This window comes from Camarhynchus parvulus, chromosome 1A (assembly GCF_901933205.1).
Source record: "Camarhynchus parvulus chromosome 1A, STF_HiC, whole genome shotgun sequence".
Lineage (NCBI taxonomy): Eukaryota > Metazoa > Chordata > Aves > Passeriformes > Thraupidae > Camarhynchus > Camarhynchus parvulus.
Window position 1 is genome coordinate 47,322,423 of NC_044586.1, and position 21,081 is coordinate 47,343,503.

Below are 21,081 nucleotides of genomic sequence, written 5' to 3' on the forward strand. Positions count from 1 at the left end.
GCTATCCAAACTGACTCTGAGAAGCTACAGAACGTGACGTGAGAAATTGCTGAACACCATAAATAACACAGCGAGAAGCTGGCAGAAATTACAGCTAGTGCTGTGAGGAATGGCTGGATTGCACAGATGGCTAAGGAGGAGGCGTGTGAGAAACAGCCAAGATTCACAGATAATTGTGAGTAGTATTGGAGCCCTCTGGGGGAGGGGCACCTAAGTAACCATATTGGTCATATGAGGTAAGGCTGGGATGACCAAGCATCAGTACTCCCACATTTGGATAAGGATGCAGCAAAACTGAAACCATCAGACAAAAATAATTACCTAATTACATGTACCCTCTTTATTTAGGAGGAGACAAAGATGGAGAAAGGAAGAATCAAGGTGGATGGAAGAGAAGTAAAACTATGAAAAATATGAAAAACAAAGAGGGGATGATGCTTTTTAGCATGTGAGCAAATGGGTGGTCAGCACACCTGTATGACTGAGCCTCACTACTTTTGTTTTTTAATGCCATTCTCTTTTCTATGTGTGCATGAGTTGCAAGGTCTAAGCGACAGCAGCTATAGACTGGGTTGTCTGGATATCTAGCTAGTGAACCTGAGTCCTCTGTGTGCATATGTGTGTGCAGATGCATGTGTGAAATTCATGCTCAGTCCTTCTACTGGCTGGACCTGCAGCAGAAGCTTTTCTAAATTTCAAATGCACAAAATGCTGATGATCAGAAGTTTCACTTCAAAAGTATATTCTAAATAGGAGTAAAGACAACAGTATTATCACATGCAATGCCATTTCATATGTTCTCTTTTCTATTTTCACTTTTCTAAGTCTGATGGTCATGAAATTTTCCCTTGTTCTTCTACAGTTTTTGTCATCTACTTTAATCCTCTGCAAATTTTCTAGTTGTCTTTGGGGTTTTTAGGGGGAGTGACAAAGGAAGAGTTTGGCCCAGTATATATCTGTGATGAAGAACTGATGGGTACCACTGTCATGCTCATGTTTTCCATTTTGTGCTCAATTACTTATCCTTAAGATTGCTTTTTTTTTAATGTCAGCTGATGGCTTTCAAAATAATGTTGTAGCCTAAATAACTGAAAGCATTAAATTAACAGATATTGCCTGTCCCCAAATTAGATACCAAACTGGAAGGTAGCAGAAAACACCCCTGTTTCCTGAAGGGCAAACACCCAGTTGAGATCTGATCTGAGCTTTTTGGGTGTTTCTTTATGGCTGAAACTTTCAGAAGCAGAAAATCTAGGCATAAAGAGAATTATGCAGACCTTGTTAAAGCTGAGATGTACTAAGCTGGGTGCTGGCAATGAGATACACGAATGTATAATCTTTAAGACCTTTTTTCTGATAAGTCATACAAAGGAGCAGAGACATCCACCACAGCAGGAGAAGGCATAGCTAGAAAATGGATCTTGAAACAGAAGACCCTGTGTAATGTTTCTATGGTGGAAGATAAAACTGGAACAAAGGCTTCTACTGCATTTATTCAGATACCTGCTGTATTGTCTCAGGTGAATAATTTTAGAAAATCACATGTCCATGTTGATAGCAACCACTGTGGCAGTGCTAAGTAAGAAGGAAAGAAGAGAAGGGCTGATGCAGATCATTGAAGAAGAGCAAATACTATCCTAGGAATGAAATTATGTTAGTTCAGTTCTTCATCTTCCTTAGATTATTGAAGCTTTCTCATTCAACTGAAATGTGAAACAAACAAAAAACTGTCACAAACAAAGGAACAAATAAACAAATAACAACTTCAGAAATTTAAAAAGTTAATTTCTTTAGAAAATAGTAAAAGCAGTATTAGAATATCAGCTGTGATACCTTTATTTCAGGTAAACTCAATCCTTTAGTTTAACTGAGTTTTAATAATATGGGATGTATTCTGTTTAAGTCCTTGCATGCAACTGAAATAGAAATTTATCCTGGTGAAGATTTGATTACATCTGAGTATTTGCCAGTGAAAATAAAAACTGAAACACTGTTGAAAACTTTCCCTTCTGAAAGTCTACTTTATTTTTTTATTTATTAACCATTATTAACATGAAAATATGATAGGCAAGGTTGCTGTAAAACTATCTTTCTGTATATTTTCATTCTTCATTGGTATTGCTAATTTTTTAAGTCTGCATGTGAAAACAAAGGATTTCCAGCCCTTTCTTTTCCATTTACCAGGGGAAAAAAGCAAGGCTTTTTTCTTGGTTCATATATTGAACCACTTCTTACCAAGGATGTTGTTTCAGAATACTAAACTCCATTTGCAATTTTACTGCATAAAGAAAGTTAAATTGACTGTAGCTTGCTTTCATAGGCTATGCAGCAACAGCTGTGCAACGCTGGCAGTGATTAGCTTGTATCAGAAGCAGGCAAAATCCATGTTTGACCACTTCTGCTGTACACTGGATCCAGTTCTGAACATGGAAGCAGAACCTACTTTTTTAGTGGACTGAAATAAAAGTCAATTTGGAAATGCCAGGAGAAATACCTATTGGTATGGTAATGTGTGCTCAGAATTTTTAAAACCAGTTGACATAGGGGTATAATAATGTGGAGAGGGTACTATTTTCACAGATTGCTTCATAAGACTGTCTCCTAGCTGCAGGGCTCAATTTCAGTTTCTTGCTGAGTCCAAAACATGTGCCAGGCTGAGATAGGCTATTTTTCCCCCAAGCTTTGGCTTACCTTGAGGTGAAGCAAGGCCTGCAGGAAAACACTGAAGTTTGGCAGGAGTCTCTTGACTATAGATGAATTGGTAGGGCTGATCACAGATAATGAATGCCCTTCAGCGCAGAGGTTTCCATAGAGACTTTTTCCTGGTCCCAAGTTCATTCTGCTTCAAAATTTGCTAACTAAAACTCACAAACATCAATAAAAATGTTTCCTTTCCAACATAGTTTCCAATGTTTGGCCTGAAAATTATTATTTTGAATAGTACAGATTCATATCTGTGTGTATATATATATGTAATAGACTGTGGTGGTAATTTCCTCATAAATAATTTTAAAATTGCAAATGTCCAATGTGTATTTCTAGTACTTGACTATGAATTGTAAATAACAGAATCAAGTATTTTCTCCTCGAAATATTTTTGCAAGATTCATTTTCCTAATGCTTTTTGCTAAGTGAAAGACCATTGTCTTAGATAGGAAAACTTCAACTTGCAAGAGGCCTCTGCTCCCAACAGAAAATACAGAACAACCTTGTTCCAGGTCAGGCATTTTCCCAATTCATAGATCTGCACTAAGTTCACATAGACTACCTAAATGCACTTTTCATTTCAATGAAAATTGTTTTTCAAACTCTATAGATATGACCTCACTGGAGTGATGACTACAAACACATATACACAGCCTACCTGTCTGGAAATTCTCTCATTAATGAAGGAAACATAACTTAGCAGAGGGGCAGAATCATTCTCTAACCAAAGCAGCAACAATGCTGACAGATGTTTGTTTGACATGGATGAATGGAGGTATGTTTTCACCAAGTTAAGGTGGGTAAATCTATATTATTCAGGTGCTACAGTTAGAAAATCTGACATCAAAGCTGCTACTTTCTTGCTGCAGTTTTTGGAGGTATGTAATAGACTGTCTCTTTATACTAAATATGAGGAACAGATATTTATATTCATTTTCCCTTCATAATATATATCTAATTCTTCTGATAGTTGAGAATTCTTATTAGCTCAGTCAGCAACATTTTAATCCTTTTTCTAATAATTTCTACTGTTTACTTATACACAAGTATTCCTCACAAATTGTAATTTCTGCCTTTTGAAAACCGTTTCTGAAGACTGTTTTAAATGTGCAAAAATGCAACAGGATTCTTCTACTGAAAGAGTAGGCACTATATAGAAGAAAAAAAAATTAAGGATGTCTATAATGAAAAATATGAATATAACATTTTCCGTGAATACCTCTTATGTAATTCTGTCACTACCTTAAAAAAGGATTTTGTAACAATATATTAGCTTTTTCTAAAGGCACCTTTTAATTTCCTCAGTAAGACATACCAAATTCCAAAACATTGCTGCAAGACAGCTTGATGCAAGACAAGTTATTTTTAATTATTTATTTTATTATCTTAATACTTCTACAATGGTAAAATCTTTATGACTCATTCTTTAAATTCCAAGTACCCAATTCCAGAAGAGTTTTCTTTCAGCAAGTCTAGTCTTACAAGCCATTTCCTACAAATAATGAGTGGCTGAATAATTCTATCAGTAGTTCAGAATCTGTGGAAAACTATGTGCATACAAATTGCTATTGTTGTTATGAAGCACAGATAAAAACTACACAAATATTTTATATAATAAATATTATATATTCATTTAATATTTATTAAATAAAACAATTTATGCTGCTGTCTTTTATGACAAGTGTAAAGAGGTAACAACTTCTTCCCAAGACTGATTCTTGGGATCCATTTGCAGCAACAAAGCAAAAGCTCATAGATGTTTTTGCTAGGCCCGTAAAGAGGAGCTAAATAAGGTTAGCTGACTGTTATTTCTTTTAGCATTATATTGAAGACAATACTTAAGGGGTTTCATCCAGGATTTTGGCTAAAGGGAGTAAACAACACGAGCCACAAAGCATTCTGCTCTAAAAGAGCTTGCTAAGTATATTTGCATTGATTAAAATACTATTTTTGAAATAATAACCAGTGACAATACAAACATATCTGAGCTATTCTTCCATAAAGGACTGTGCAAATCTTCAGATTCTGCTCCAGTTGTCAACTAACTGCTGTGTGATTGCCCAGAACAGAAGCTTTTCTGTTTGACAAAAATCCCAACTAAGCCGGTATCAAGAGAAAGACGAAGGGGGATCTGACCATGAATGAAGCTTTTACTGCAAAATTAATGTAGATTTCCAGATTTAACTTTCTGATTCTAATGTCAAACCCTTATCAAAAGAGTCTAGTGAGACTCCATTGTTTTTCTGCATGAATTCTAAATTATAATGACAATAATCTGCTCTAGGCATTGTGCATTTCAGGACCATTATTAAGCTTCACAGTAGACTAGAATCACTAGGGTCTTGAGTCTAATATTTTATTCCACTACCCGAGGTATTCTAAAACTGGCGCAAAATGCATTGCTTTTTATATCTAATTGTTTAAGGAATTTGATTACTCCCAGTAGGTGCTAGTCAAGGTTTTAAATGTTTAAAATGTCAGATATGTGCTTGTTGGAAATTTATTGTACTTGTTTATTTACTACCTTATAATAGAACAAAAATTACTTATGGAAATAAAAGCCCAGCTGGATAATCTCACTTGAGAATTTTCAAATTAGAAACTATATTAATTTTCAGATTTGGAAAATAGATGAAGAGTATCTGACTAGATTTCGAAGAGTTTATTAATTTTTTTTGCAACAATTTAACATTCTGTTCTCCAAATACTTTTCTACTGGATGCCTTTCTTTATGTGCTACATATGAATAAGAGTTTAAAATATTTAGATAATGGTAATGGATGTTTTGTTTATTCTGTTATTTTTAACTGAGCTGGATAAGCTAAAAACACTTGGAGTGAACCTGGAAGTCAGTCAGTGTCATGCTTGTTTTTCTCTTGAGATACCTTTGTTGTAACTGGAGTAACAGGTAAATTCTTTTTACATCAGATTAGCGATATGGTCCCGGTTGTTTTAATGTCATAGAACAAAAGCAATATAATCCCAGATGGATCACTCAGGAGAGTTCTGTACTCAGAAGTCTGTTTCTCCTTCCTTCCTCTCATTTATCTATCTCCCTTATCTCTAAATGTTCAGATTTTTAATTTTTTACTTAAATAATCAAGAGATCTTTTTCATCAGTATTACTGTAGTCAGAGACTTCTCTAAAGCAACAAACTTTGATTTCTTTGGGCCTTCCAAGTGGTGCATGAATCTGTATGACTGTTAGCTGTGCTGTTCATAACAAGACAGAAGAGAAAATTTCTGGAGCCCAGAAGGGCCTCACCTCTCCCTCCAGGCTTGGTGCTGCCCAAGACCTTCCAAGACCTTCTCCCCCATCCGAACGGAGAGGACTGGCAAAGAGTGTCAGAGGCAGTTCTCATATTTGTACATGAGCAAATGCATCAGTCTCAGTGTTTTGGGTCTGATCAGGCTGAATTATGTGGGCGTAAGTAGGTGTTTCCTAATATTTTGTTATTCTCTTCTATGAAGGAGGCTTTTAGCATGCTTTTGAGAGTTCATTGCGGTTGGGGTATAGCGCTGGCATAAATGAGCCTTGTATTTGTGTTTTGAACATAGATATCCCAGCAGCAAAATACTACCTGAGAAAGATGATGTATTAACAATATCGTATTAGATGTCACTTCCTTGTCATTTGATCTTGCAGATTGGTAGATTTATTAAGAACATAAAGTAAGCACTCAATACTACTTTTGGTAGCAGCCAAGTACTTGTTAAAAGTAGTCCAAACCAACATGCTGCAAAAGGTAAATGGTATAGTAGATAATAGAATTATATAACTGAGTAACAGATAGTATGCAGTGTTTGTAGAATGGATAAAAAACAATGAGCAATTATTTTTTGAGAAGTATTGAAGAATGAAAAATAATTTTGAGAACTATTTCAGACATGCTGTGATATAAGAATAATATATAATAAATTTGGGATTCAAGTTACATATTTTCTATTTTTCCTTTAAAAAATTTAAAAAATTTAAAAATATAGATGGATAGTGAAGGGATGTTAGAAGGAGCGGCATTTTTAAAGGATTTGCAGAGGAGACTGTCTTATTTTTATGGGGTTCTTTTTCTGTAAAGCTGAGCTTATTTAGATTCTTCAGCTGGCTTAATGAGTATAAATTTTAATGGCATCACATACAGGATTCAGAACTAGGATTAGTGTTAGAATTCTAGCTTTAGAATATCCCTGTGATTAGAGGGAGATATGGTTAAAAATATAATATGCAGTCTAAATATACAATTATACAAAAGTTACCTCTTTAACAAAAATTAAAGTGAAGTGTCACAGCCTTGGAAGATGAAAATACGTAAGTATATTTTATTTGCTGATAATTTTATTACTTTTGTACATCACTGATGGCAAATGCTGTGAAATAATAGAAATTATTTTAAAAATATTTCTGCTTCCACAAAAAATGTCAGAAATGTCTGTTATTTCAGATTTCAAAATCTTTTGCATCATGGAGCAATGATTTTATTGTGATAAGTGAGCAATGTATTTTATACATAGAGGAAACAAAATTAATACTTTAATAAACTTTTTCTGATTTAATCCTGAACCTAGCAAAACATTATTCAAAATTGGACAGCTTGTGGAGTTATTGAAAGATGGAGAAAGCAAAATGACTTGAGATAAAGATAAGAATGTGTCATGACACAGAAGATTTTGCAATCTTCAACCAAAATGTAGCTTTTTTAGAAAAATAAAAATCCCTAAAAATCTTTTCCCTATTCTGGATATTTTGCTTGTTTTCTCTGCATGTTGGCCAGCAGGACAGACACCACTTAAAACTGGGCAAGAAGTGATGGTGCCCTGTCCCCAGTGTGTGACAGAAATCCATCTCACTCCCGCCAAGCTCACAGGTCATTTGCTGTAGCAGTCACTCCCTTTCCCCTGCTCAGACTGTCTGTCATGACTGCCTGAACCAGCCATCCCTGTCTCTTTACCTGGAACACCAAACCTAGGAGGCCTTCTCCAACCTACACATGAGGACACCATTTACTTTTGGCAACCATTTTATGGCAGGGAGCTGCCATTTTGTTAAACGCACATATTTTCATACTGGTCCATGATTACCTGATGTCCTTTTCTTAAATATATTGTATGTAATGATATTTATATATTATAAATATATATTTCCTAAATGTATATAAATGTATATTTTTATAATGATTTATGTAATAAATATATATATATTTATGTGAACATAGGGTCAGATAATCCTGCCAGACAATCATGGGAGTGCCTGAGGACATGCACTTGACAGCATTTAGAAAATGCCATTAGGCTACTATGTGTATGCATAGATATAGATATAGATATAGATATAGATATAGATATAGATATAGATATAGATATAGATATGTGCATGTATGAATTTAAACATTAGCCTATCTAATTGATGTTTTGAGAAGACATGTTTACACAGTAGCAAAGATAAGTATTTAGGTGGTATGTGCAAGATATTTCAAAGGATGGGCAAAGTATATGAAGAGATAAGCATGAAGAAATGGAGCGGGCAGAAATAATCAGACCAATTGACACTAAAATGGCATTTGGTCTCTGATGAGACACATTTTTGACCTAAACTTCTGCTGCAACTCAAACATGTGGTATGAATTACACAAATAGACTGGAAGCTGTCCTTCTTTTTACTATTTTATGCCTGTGTTCTGTATTGAATAAATTTATTTTTATAGCTGAAACATGAAAAAGTGACTTTTTTCAGAGGCCTGCAGTATGAATTTTGAAAGGTGGTTAATGGAGGTCTGGTGAAATTCTGTTGAAATAACTGCTCACAGGCACAAACTAGCATATGCATTCAACAGCATTTTCCTTTTGTATTAGCTGAACTCATTTGAGCATGCAGAACACTGTGAAAAGATTCAGCTGAAAAAGATGAACATTTTTGACAGATAGAGCATAAGGCAGTCATCTTGATTATTTCTCCACTCTCAAACCTCTAAAAGAAGCCTTCTATTCCAGAAAATCTAGCCTTTACTGAGTTTGAAGACTCCTTTTGCCTTTCTTCAACCAGGGATTACTGAGATCTTTTCAGCATCTGCCAACACAGAATTTTGGTCTGACCTTGAGGTCCAGGATTTGGGTTCTTCTCCTGTGGAGAAACTTTGGATTTCTTTTATTAGAACCTAAGAAAAATACATTATCCTCCTCTAACATTCCAGGTGACTTTTGCAGGATAGGAACAAAGCATTCAGAAAAAAAATAGCAAAAGAACTTGAGAAAATTAACATTTCATCCATGCGCTCTTTGCTTGATTTGTTAATAAGCAGAAGGTTATATAGTTTCTGGAGATTTTTATCACATTTGAAAAACAGTATTTCCACATTTCTCAGAAATCTAACCTAAGAAACCACAAAATGTTGAGTTGTTGTATTACCCTGGCCTAATAAAACTGCAAATTTACAAACTGCAGTAAAACAGGGTTTGTGAAAGAGACCGTAGGCTATTGGCAAAAGACTTAAATTACATGTAAGGCAGGCAAGAAATGTGTCTGTTCTCATAGATGTATGTGATTACATGTTTGTATGTGATCATATGTTTTCTTTCACATAGGATTCATAATAGAAGTGAACCTAATTGACAGGAGGATGTATCCTTGCTGATAGAGGATGCAGCCTTAGGATATTTAACTCCTGTACTCAGGTTACATATTTCAATATTCAAAATTTAACCATAACCTAAATATTGTATATCGGAACTCCTTAATGTATTTCAGTTCCTACTGACTTCATTGGGAGTTGTCAATACAAAGCAGTCTGCAAGATCAAATGCTCTGAGCACTTCAAATCCATGAATATGTATGATAGTAGGCTATTTTACACTGGAGTACAGAAGTTAATTCTCCCCCCTGAAGAAGGCTAACTGTCTGAAAAGACAAATATTTCATCTTTTTACTCTACCTGATAACTATTTCATCACTATCAAGATCAAACTGTCAAAAAGCAAAGATATTTAACATTTTTAGGGCTGGAAAAGATTGGATAGAGAGGATATGTGTATACACAGAAAGGCTGCCAGCTAAACAAGCATGTGCAAATATAATCCCAAATTTAAACCGACTTGGTTACTACTGCAACCCTGTTCTCCAAGTAAAATCAGCCTACAAAAATATTAAGCCAATATTTATTTGAGCAGGCAGGAAATGAAATAAAAGCACTATTAAGTAGCTAAAAGAACTGGTTGGGTTTCACAGCTCATCATAAGCCAAGATACAATCAAAATCTAATGAATATTCCTCTTGTCCCAAATTTTTCCATTCAGATTACACATCCTTAAATGTCCCACTCCTTGATGCTTGCACTGGGAGAACCACAAATTGAGCAAAAATTACAGTATGACCACGACTCATATTAGTATGCCAAATCAGGCAAATGCATGTTTTTCAACCCACCAGAAAGTCTGGGTTTACCAGTCTGGGGACAATGATAGAGGACACAGGTTTTACCAATCACATCTGATATTGGAAGATAGGTGAAATCATGCATGCAAACAGCTTCTCCATTTTCCTGTGTATATACAGTCTGCTGTGGCTCCCAGACCGTTTCAGCAGATTTCTGAACTGCTCTTACAGCAAACTGAGGCATTCCCTAGACAGATTTTATCTCCATTTAACAGGAAGACTGATGGAGAAAAATCTTTGGCTGTTGGAATTCTACCCAGAAAAAGTCAGTGATTAAATTAAGTCAGTGTCATACCTTTTTAGGCTATGAAACGTTATCATTCTCAATATACCATTCTGCTCTAGACCCCTGGTAAAGATTAGATGCTATATGAATTAAGTGTGCCAGGGGCTACATTTGTAAGTTGCAGTTCTTAAGTTGTTAATTCACTTGATGGAGGAAACCAAGAGGGTGCGCACTCTAGTTCTGTCATTTCCCTGCCCTTGTACACACCTGTGATCACTGTGCTCCCAACTGTCTTAGGGAAGACATAAGGATTTTACCAGTTTTCATGAAATGCTTGGAGTCATGAAAGTAACATCGACATTAAGGTTAAGGCAGGCAACTTCTGATGACTGAGCTGAGTAAAAGCCAAAGCATTTTTTTGTTACAGTGGGATAAGAATCTTTCAAAAATCAGGGATTTCAGTAGTCTGTCTTCATAGACTGGAAAATCGATCAATGATTGGCAAGTATGTACAAATATTTGTGTGGTAAAAATATAGCAAAGTCTATTGAATAGACTGTGATTATATGTTCATGTTAACTCTCCTCTGGATTACCGAGAAATCATGCATTCTTACAAAACAGTGAACTCTGCATTCTTGAAAGTTTACTTTTTCTGTTAATTCAAGGAACTCAATTTTTTCATTGTTATACATATGGAGAAAAGAAAAGAAAATGTGAAAAAGAAATATATAGGTTTGCAGCACAAAATCTGGGGGCTGATTTCAGAATTCTGAGCTAGATTTTGGGGTATTTTAAAAGTTAGCAAATGGTATGTGAATATTAGAAAGGAAACCAAAGAAGATATGGGAACAGATAGAAATTCTGAATATCAGGAAGCTTATTTGATAAAATAAACAACACATATAGGAATTTCTTCCTATACCATTTCAGTATTAATCTAGGAGTTTTACCACTTTGTTCTGGGTAGAATGAGAAAGGCAACCAGCCCCAAGTCAACCAGCATATTAGGTAATCTAGTTTGCAAAAGAAGAATGCTCAGTGGCTTTTATCATAGACTGCTGAGTAATAAGTAGAAAAATAAGCAACCATTTATTTTGATGAGATTAAACAAATGAGGGATTTGAACTACATTAAAGAAGACATCACTAACAGGCTGTGCAAATGTGTTGGAAAAAAATAAACCCCGCCTCTTCACCACATGGGTATTTCTTTTTTGTGTGATAAATACAAATAGAGTTGATGTTTTAGTTCAGAAGATTTGTTCCCCAAAATACTAGAAAATTTGTGGATTTGTACTGTGTCAGTTAAAGCTTCATCCAGAAATATAAGACACATAGAGCAGAGACATGGATTAGGAAGACTAGGAAAAAAATGTCTGTCTTTAGGAAAGCTTAACATGGATTTTAGTGAAAGATTTATAGAAGAAGATATCTGAAAGAAAATAAAATTACAGTTTGTAGGAAAAAGGGTCACTACCCTTCAAATAAGACTTAACATTTTATTTATATATAAGACAACACCTATTCTACTAGATTTAGTGAACAAATAACAGACAGCAGGTTCCACTCTTTTCTCGACATCACACCACCCCTGGATCACACTGATCACTTGATCACACTGATATTTTGATATGTTATTTAATATATTCTCCTATGAAAACCAAAGTCTTATTGCTATTCATTAATTTCCAATCTACTTTAAGAGTACAGTTTTTTCTAGCTTGTTTCTATTATAACAAGTACATGTTGTATATTTCTCCTGAAGGTTTTCACTTGCATTTTATTGCGTATTGCCACTCTTATTTCTAGTCTTCTGTCATCTGTTCTTAGACCCTTCTCTCCTCCATCCATTTAAAAGTGGTTTCTGTGAGCTAGTGATTTCTTTTCCAGTAAAGGCAAGGGTAGGCTGTTCTTTTCTTAGAGTATTCAGGTGAACAGAAGATTGAGAAATGGATAGGAAATATTTGTCTCTGTAACTTCTCGTATTGTTTATGAGATAATATGTATGGCTTATTAGGAATTTTAAACCGTAGGTGTTAGGAAGCTGAGCTAAATTGTTTCATTGTGACTGGCCACTACATGATGTAACACTGCATGATGTCTGATCTCTAATTACAGAAGCATGACTATAACAGGAGAAAAGAGTACTGTAAATCACTGAGGGTTTAAGTCTGCCACAGAGAAAAATTGACATAGGAAGTGGTGGCAGACTGAAAATCTAGTGGGACTTTACTACTTCTAGATTTACCCAAAGCAACATGCCTGAAATGATGGCATTTATTTTCTCTCTTCTCATTCATGAAGTGTAATTGCACATACTTTCACCAGCCTGTCCATCTTGATTCATTCAATCACTGCTGTGCTTGTATTGTATGGAAAAACAGACTCTGTTTTCTGAAGTGGTTTACTGTATTATATAAAATGTACTCACATGAAAATTTAGAATAGACCCATATAAAATGTTCTTCCTGCAAATATCGATGCAATGCACACATATCACTCTTGGGAAAAAAAACCACAAGAAAGAGTATAGGAAAAAAAGAAACTAATTCAAACTCAAGGAAACACTCATAGAAATTATTTTCTTACATTCACCCAGCACCTTGTGAGCGACACACAATGCATGCAGCACCAGAAAGAAGTAGACACTTTTCAAGAAGGGAAATGAAATCTTGTGAAACAGAAAAGAAGGACTTACAAACACTCTGGACAGGATATATGATCAAATGAAATTCAACAGAAAAAATCCCAAAAACCACAGAAATTTCATGACTACAAGGAAATGGTCTGGGATTGAATTGAGGTGCACTGCAAAGGACCAAAACATGCCAAAACTAACCTCATAGATGCTGCAAAAGCAGGGGAAAAATGAAGGAGGAAGACACGACTTTGAGGGGAAGAAATGAGTGATATGGCATGGATACTGGGAAAAAAATCTTTGCCAAAGTGAAAGCCATCAAAAGGCATGGGATGCCATGAAGTACAGGGACATGGAGCAAAGCTTGCCAAAATGGATCCCCAGTGAAATGCTGGCAACAGAAAAGAACTTACAAACACTCTGGAATGGAGATAAAATCAAAGGAAATGCAATTGAAGGAAAAAAAAAGAAAATTGGATAATTTAGTGACTACAAGAAAATGGATCAGGATTACATGAAGTGCAGTGTAAAGGACCAAAACATGGAGGAAAAAAAATCTTCACCAAAGTGAAAGCCATCCAAAGGCATGGGATACCATGAAATGCAGGGACATGGAGCAAACTTACCCAATTGATCCCCATTGAAATCACAAGATTTCATTTCAAAGCAGGCCTTTTGGACAGGAGATGCAGCTCTCAACAGCAATACTGAAAAACTTCCAGTAAAAAGGCCATCCTTGTACTTCTTCTTTTTTTACTGATGTATTTAATCCTTTTTTTTTACTTTTTTTTCAAGAAGAGTGGTTCTTAATTTGTCAGCTAAGCCACTTGACGTCTGTGTATAAACAGAAAAAGTCTTTGCACAATGTCACAAAACTACAGGTGCTTCAGTCCTCCACAGATTGGCAGGCATTTACATCTTTTTGCAGTGTATAGCAGAGAAATTATTTTTGAGGCAAGGAATTGATGTGGTGTTCTCAAATGATGAGAACAATTTGTCACTATGTATTAATGGTCAAGAGCTTTTTGCCATTTCTCAAAATAAGTTTCAGTCTGCCATTAGGTTATTGAAATATGACATCTGTGCATGGGCAAAATTATCTTACAATGGCCCTTTCTCAGACATAATCTATAGGGTAAGCACTTGTAATTGCAAACATGTTAGTAAATATAACTAAAATGATGCTGAAAGTGGGACTTGGTTGAAGCTTTAAAATCAGAGTGAATGCTTTACAAAGCCAACTTTTTAACATCATAAAATTCTGTGTATTCTGAAAATTCAGTTCCCAATTTAAAATTAAATACCAAAGAATTTCATTAGGACCCCAAAGTGAACTGGAAAATTAATAAACATGAAACATAGATTTTACTGAAGCATGACTAATATGTTCTTTGCAAGCTGCCTAAAGTGTTATTTCCTTATTCAAGACTATATTTCTATCAAACATGCTGTGATCATTTGGAAACAAGCAATATTTTTTGCATTTTTTTCTCTAAACTATTTAAAAATCAATTATATTTTTGCCTGAAGAAACAAATCTCAGAAGGATTTTTATTCATGACAGATTTTTTTATGGATTCTGCAGAATCTGTAATGGTCTGCAGTAATATTTTGACAGTTCATAACCAGCATAACATTTGATACATTTTTAATTTCTTTGACAGTGCAGGATAACCAATCAGATAAAATGTAAAATTCATATTGTCTGTTATTAAGAAATAGATAACTTCATAATTTCTCATGACATGTTCCAGTAACTTCCTCCCTATCCTAACAGTTTACCTGAGGAAAGATGTTTTTATGTAGCCAGACAACCAGGACATTCCTTGCTTTAATGCCAGAAGTATTAAAATGAGTGAATTACTCAGTGGAAAACATTCTCACTAGAGGGTCTGAATAAGGCTGCTGCCCTCGTTTCTCCCTTCTAATTACAACTTCTTACAGCTGGGCCCTTGTATGTCAGAAAACATGGAGGGGAAGGGATTTTTCTGACAGTGCTGGAGGGAAAAGGAACACACTGCAGTCTCTAGAATTTCTGGCATCAACAGCTACAGCATGGGACAAACTCCCTGTGCATACCTGCTGGCCAACAGAACTAACTTTCATAAAGAATTTTTCCAGTAGTGTTGGAGAACTTCTGACTGAGTCAGCTTTGTTCTCTTCCTCACTGCACATCCTCCTCTAACTTTCCCAAATCTGTCCAGGGCTACACTGCTGTATGTTTTTTTTTTTATTTTGCAATTTCAGTATGAATATGTGCATGATATAGGGGTGGGGATTTGGTGGGGGGGGGGGAGATGGTTCATCCTGTTTAGTAGGACAGAGAACATTCTCAGTGCCTAAGTGTAATGGCTGCATAATTAGGTGATCCACCCCTCTGTTTAGCTCACAGAGAAAGGATTTCTCTCTTCCCCCATCTTTCCATCTATCTCTATTTCTATTGCATTTGAAAGAGTAGATAAATACCAGGAAAAAGTCAGAACTGTCAAGCTGAATTAATTGTATGAAGAGAACAAAGAATCTGAGAGTTCATAGTTCTTCTAAAACTCCTCTTAATGTGTTAGACTTCAAAGATAATATTGAACTGTTTGATGGGATTTCTTTTCTAAGAATGTATTTAATTTCTAGGACTCTAGGTAAGAGTGGTTAGATCAAAAATTCAAAGAGCATATAGACATATATTTACATTGTATCTTAGCTGGTCCTCTTAACAGCAGCATAATTACCTATAAACTTTGTTAATACATATTCCATAGAAAACAGAAGACCCAACCCAAACAACAAAACATGACAATAAGAGGCTCAAATGATTGACATATAACTATCCACTAGGAGGGGAGGGTGAAACCCCTTGCTCTGGCCTTCTTTGAACATTCCTCCCGCACCCCAACATTCTGGTGAACAGCTTTAAATATCTGGGATAACTGTTAGATGTTACTGTGCACTCTGTGGGATGATGATTACACAGGACATTTCTGTTTCCAGAGTCCAGGAAGCACTGTATATTTTCATAATTAAACCAGAACTATTCACTCCAAATATGCATTTTATCTCACTTAACCAAGAGAAGCTTTGCTCCTAACATACTAAGATGACCTCTTAATTATATACAGATAACAATACAGTTGGACATGCCTAACTCCTCAGATAATCCAATAATGATTTCTGTTCTGTAATTGAAAAAAAAAGTGAGGGATGTATCCTCCATTCTATATAATACTGGAAAGAAGAACACAATTCACACCTAAACCTGAAAAATATTGTATAGTCTTATCAAATGCAGGAAAAAATACACAGGAAGAAAAAATACATTTTTAGAGATATAGAGTAGAATGGTCTAAGAGAGCATTGACTTGGACAAGAAAGTCATGAACATAGTTTATTATTGTCCCAAATAAAAGCTTCTAATGCTGTGTTGTGGCAAAAAGTACTATTGAGGTCTTTGAAGATACAGAAAAGGAATATCCAGTAAAAGTCAGGGAGGAGCTTAATACTTTGTATAGCAGGATTTTTGAATTTTGTGTCTTCATCTTATAATAGAGAGCAATTGGTAAACCTAGCTTTCTGTAGACGGTTATGTTCTACATAGTATATGTTCAGGACTTCAAAGGGTGAAAAGGTCAATATCTGAATCCAAACCCTTGGGCTGTTTTATCTCTTCTGACTTCGTAATCTCTCCTGTCTTGCACTAGGACTTATGTTTCCCATACATTTACTCATCTTTGCAAGAGAGGAAAGAATTAAAATAATTAGAGAACTCAAATGGCAAAAAGCTGAATTAAAAAAAAAGGAAGTAGAGATAGCAGGAAAAAAATTAATTTTCAGAATTATCATATTAGAAGAAAAAAAAGAAGAAAATAAAATACTTTCAACTTATAAAAGGACCACTGAAAATAATGCTGATTCCATGGGTAAATGCTGTTTTGTGAAAAGCAACACTTTGGTGCACTTGTAAAAGATATTTTTGTAGTTGCAGAGTAAATTTTGTTCTAAAAGTCAAGCTCATGTCACTGTGCAGTTCACATTAGACAATGCCACTAAGTAAATGAATTATCAACAGCCCAGTGTTCAGTGCTGGGGAGGGTCCAAAGTGGTGACTGAAAGCACTGTGATTTGAGGTTCTCATCCTCTCCAGACTGCAGGGGTTACTTTCACCCTAATTATCTTCACATAACTGAACCAGATCCAACCATCATACTCGACTACTACTGACTCAATTGACTTTGGGGGAAACGGGGTCTGTACAACACAATTACATTTAAATTACTGTATTCCTACAGCAATGAACAAATGTTTGGCTTCAAGTAATTATACACTTATTGTATGTACAGAACTAAATTCATATTAACATAAATCACCTACTCTGACAGTCATGCATGTACAAACTTTGAACCTCGCTACAGCTCAAATAGAAACTAATTCAGTCATATATAAAAGAAGCTTTGGCTCAGCTTTTGGCCCTCAACTGCTATCACATTTTCAAATTTTATATAGGAAACCACACTACTCAGCTGTGGGCAATAGCTTCTGTTTGTTTTAAATTGGTGTATAACCTATAATGTTCTGATGTTGTAGTCCAAATATCTGCTTAAGAATTTATATTTTCCAAATTTCTAACCTCCCATGACTTTCAGAAATATTCAACAACTGATTTTGAGTTGCAGAAGAATGAGGGTAAACTGAAATAACATCTTAAAGGATGTGTTGGGGTTTGTTCTGGTTTTGGGTTTGATTGTTTTATTTTTCCCTTGGTTGTACATTTAGTTTTTCTTGAGTAACTAAAAACCACCTAAAATGGAGTTAGCATTTCACAAGAACCCATCTGGCTAGGAATGCTTGTTCCCCTTGCATCCTCTTCCCTACATCACAAGCAGCCTGGAGGAAATAAAAAACCTAAAATCAGGGATTTGGCCAAACAAATTCAAAACAGTGTTGATGCTGTGACATTTTATTGTCACTTAAATATTCATAAATTTTGCTGCAGATACTTAAGAGCCATTAACTGGATTCATATGGGTACATTAAGAAAACCATAAATGAAGTTATGGGCAAGACCACAATGTGATATGCCCCTGATTTAACAAGTTTGTGTTATAAGTCAAAACAAGCAATGACTTGTATGTGTCTTTTGTCTATGGTATAGACAGAGTCTCTAGTTACACATCTGAAGCTGTGGCTTAGAGGTGGTGCCAGGCAGTAATATGAAAGGGAAAAGAACAGTAGCAGTTTTACATGTGAGTTTCTTTACTACTTCATATTATCAAAGATCTATTGCAGTGTTAGGCAGCATGAGGAATCTCAAAATTGGGTAGCTGAATGATGAGTACCCACTCATGGAAGCCAAGAAAGAAAATGGTGTAAGTTGTAAAGGAAGTTTGAATTACTTTATGCTATCTTCTGCATCACTGAGCAAGATGTCCAGAATTTGAAGGGTGGTGGAATCAAAACAGAGAACATAACTCAGAAAAATCTTTTGATCAGTTACTGAGAATAACTTGAAAATTCTCTTCTGGGATTAAAATTCAGCCCAGGGAAAGCTCGCTTTTTTAGTGGTTTTATTAAGGAATTTGGGAAAATTGTCATTCCCTCTGCACAATCTGTGTGGGGTTGCTGCTAATCTTGGCATGTTGTTGAGACAATTTGCATCTGAATTTGCATTTGAAGCACAAAGAAAAAAATCCTTCAGAAAGCCTGTCTAAATAAATAATACAGGAGAGAAATAATGTTCTCAGAATAACTGAAGATGTTTAATTTTAACAAATCCTGAATCATGTAATATTTTTACAAAACATTGATAAGCATGCAAATATATCTGTACTTATGCACATATATATGCATAGATTCTGTATTATGTTTCATTAGGTACTTAAGTGTTTAAATAAATGTGCAGTACATTATGCATATTCTACTTGCTTTTTTACTATGGATATTTTAGTATAGTTCCAACAGTTTTTTATTCCTGTGTGCAAGTTTTGTCCCATGTAATATGTCTTACAACACAGTCTACCCTGCAAGATAAAGATTTTACTTGCAACCTGACAGATGTGTTGGGACACTTTCATAGTCATAACAGTGCCAATGCTAAACATACAGCGTTCCGTGGGAACTGAATTTATTATGAACTTTTAATAAGTGAACCATAAAATTACCTTGATATCCTAAATCCTTTGAAAGTGCTTCAATTTATTTATTTATCTATTTGTTGAATCACAAATATTATAAATGTGCAGAGTAAACGGATTACCTATGAGAACCTTATCTCTTGGATTCTTAACTTGTGTTTCTCTAAATGCACAATTAGACTATTACATTCATACATGACTTTTCATCTGCATTATTTATAAGAAACACAGCTAAGCTCTGAAATCGATGAGCTATATTAAAAAAACTGATACATATTATAAGGAATAGCAAATCGAATCATCTCGGAGAATGAGAGGGGTCTTTTCTTCTCCAGCTTTTTCATGTAATTTGATTTTGGGATAAAGTGATTTAGAAGCACTGTGGCAGAGTACTAGAGTTAAAAGGCTGTAGAAATAATGCGGGAGACAGAATATAGGCAAACAAAACATGATCACGTAGCAACCAAGCCTGATTTGATTTCATAGAGCTGAACATAATATAAAGTGAGAATATATAAAACATACTATACAAAAATATTAATATCAGAGATAATTGCAGATGAAGCTAAAATAAAACTTATATTCAAAAGTTTTGGAGGGAAAAAATGCTGAACCTGGATGTCATAAAATGAATATAGAAAAGAGCAGAAGTACTGCTGGCTACAAGAGAATGAATCCTAATATCTTTCTTTCCCATCCAAAATACTAAGTGGATATGTCCTTAAAACTGAAAGCATTTCTTGTTCTGTGTGCCTGGAGAGCACATATGATTGACTCTGTAATAAGCAAGGAAAACTATCCCTATGCAAAGAGTCTGACATGTTAGTGATTAGAAACAGGCAATGTGTGCATCCTTCCTGTCTCTGGTTGCAGACTTAGAGACTCTGGCATCCTTATTTAAAACACATTTTTCCTACATGTGATGCATTTTCTGCTGATGTACAATCCTCATTAAATTAGTTTATAGATTGACTTGGTTATACTTTAGAAGAAGCTTGAAGTTTTGCTCCATACATATTTGCAAGCTGATCATTAGATGCTGATTGTCTAAGGACCTTCAGAATAGATGTTGTCTACAAAATAAGAGAGAAGCACTCATAGCTCTTGATATGGATTCTAGTCCTATTCATATATTCCTATTTGACCTGCTGCTTTTCAGTTTAATTCCCAGAACTACTGTGCGGTGATTCCCAGAAACATATTTCAAGACAAGGCAAATCAATGACTTGATGGCTGAAATCTAATTTCTAGTAGTTGAGTGTAGTATAGAACCAGAGCCACACAACTGAGAATGATAATGCAATACAAAAAAAAATTAAGGGCTGGCGCTGGTAACATAAATAGTAACATTAAACATGAATTTGTCTTTCCAGATTAAATCTTCCTTATTCTAGAGTCTGTAGTCTGGATAAGCGAAATCCCATTTATTCCAATAAAAAAATTGTAAATTTCTTTTTCGGCTCTTATGCTCTTGAGATTCAATATTAAAACCCAGACAAATATAATCTAAGGGTATGAGAACACTTCTGAAACTAGCTTATAATTTTATATTTTTGATCATTCTGTACTATCATATATCCTAAAAAAATCCATTTTATGTTAACAATATAGTAGTAGTCTTCCTACTACTTTTACAAGACTATGGTAACTATTTATGTTTAATCAGAAAACTTATCTGCTACTAACATTTATAAATGCTTTTTTTTTCCACCGCATAGAAACCCACAAGCCTCCCTTTTCCCTAAATAATGTTATTCTGGGATGAAAACAAATACTTCAACCATCCAATTTTAGTATAATAAAATTCATTATCTTAAATCATTAAAACAAATTAACTGAGTAAACCTCAGTATTTGTCTTCAAACTGATCTGTGAATAGCTTGTACTAATTTTACAAAAAGGGTGATATATATTGAAAAGCAATTGTAGAGATTCAGAATTTTTCTGGGATCAGTGCACTTTATA